The 1,535-nt window shown below is 30.0% G+C and overlaps 1 long non-coding RNA gene across 1 annotated transcript in view; it reads right to left on the bottom strand.

Moving 5' to 3' along the window:
* The window catches only part of LOC110268992, a 266-nt gene continuing 130 nt past the window's right edge, over nucleotides 1,400-1,535 (bottom strand). Inside the window, exon 2 of the long non-coding RNA XR_002357828.1 lies at nucleotides 1,400-1,532. This is a non-coding gene — a long non-coding RNA (uncharacterized LOC110268992). The remainder of the gene's footprint in view (nucleotides 1,533-1,535) is intronic.

Raw genomic sequence — 1,535 nt, 5'->3', positions numbered from 1 at the left:
CAAACAAATATATTCATGAAAAGATATTTTTAACGTCTTTTTAAAATGCGTACGTTATAACATTTATTTGTTCGTTTGTTAGATGTTAATTGTATACCTTTTTATTTTACACACCGAGTTACATTTTATTTTCACAAAAAATTTGCTAGAAACAATTAGTAATAGAGAAATATTAGAGCTTCAGCATAATTTATTATTTTTTGTCATTATTTTTAATTATTAACTCAATTTTTTTAATTTAATAATTTAATAATATATTTTATTCTCATTTTTAAATATTGATAACTAACTATCGACAATAAACAATAAATTTGGCTAATTTTTTAATATTTCTCTTAGTAATAACTCGTACGGATCTTTAGTAGTTTAAACAAAATCATGTCTAATTAATTTTTCAATTTCGTGTCTATCTTTATAAGTTACATCATTTTGATTCTCCTCAAATCTCTCTTCAAAAATTGGAAGTTTTCTAATAATATTTTACATTTTTACTACCTAACCTTAACAAATTTTCTGACTGTCAATTTTTTTTTAAAAGTATAGAATGTGCATTGTTTTTCCAATATATATCATTACTATTTGATGAGAGGTGAATTATGTAATAATAAGTGAAGGTAAAAATTAACATATTATTTTACACTTAATTTACCGTTAAATTTTGAATTTTTTCTCTCTCTTTCAAATGTATTATTTTTCATCATGTAATATCTTCTGTGTAGACACAAATCACATAACTTTACGTGGCCATGCACAAAGCATATTTTCTATTGGTGTATGGTTAAGGTGTGCTGCGTCTGAAACCCATAAATATTAAGATTGTACTGTTCTTTCATCTTTTTTAGATCTCTTAGTGCTGTTCTATGCTTATATCCACCATCTCATTTCCATAAAGTTGAGTTTGTTAGACCTCACTGAAAGTTCTATGAAAAAAAAAATGAAAGAACGGTTTTATTAAATTTTTAATTGAGTTTCAATACTTTTTTTTTAGTTAAGAAGTCCCTGCCGTGAGAATACCGCCTGAGATAACAGAATATTCTGTTTAAAAAACGAATATTCTAAAGTTAAAGATAAAAAATTTAATCTAGAACACTTCAATATTTTCTAAATTTCAAAAACATCATTCTCTCCAGACTCAGAAACTCCAGATCTTTCTGCATTTTTGTTGAGCTCTGCTGCTGGGTGTGAAAACCCTTACCTTTCTTCAAACCTTCACTCTTTCTAGCTTCTAACCTGTTTTTTCCTCTCACAAGTAACAAATCTGTCGCCTCACTGTGTTTTGCCCTTCCTCTCTCATCCCGCTCTCACTTCCGCTCTTTCCAATAGTCCACTTTACCCGTTTTACAGAGTCTGAAGAAGTCGACGATAAACACACACTGACAAAAAATTTTGCAGATCTGAGCAGAACCAACAGAGATAAGAAGATTTATGGAAAGCAGACGCAAGCGGTGGACCAGCGGTGACAAGTATAAAGCTGGTAGTGGTTCAGTGACAAAGATGCAGAAACAATTGTCGTGAGGGCCGCTGGGTGCTCTCTC

The sequence above is a fragment of the Arachis ipaensis genome, chromosome B01 (genome assembly GCF_000816755.2).
Source record: "Arachis ipaensis cultivar K30076 chromosome B01, Araip1.1, whole genome shotgun sequence".
Taxonomy (NCBI): domain Eukaryota; kingdom Viridiplantae; phylum Streptophyta; class Magnoliopsida; order Fabales; family Fabaceae; genus Arachis; species Arachis ipaensis.
This window is presented reverse-complemented; position numbering and strand designations above follow the sequence as displayed.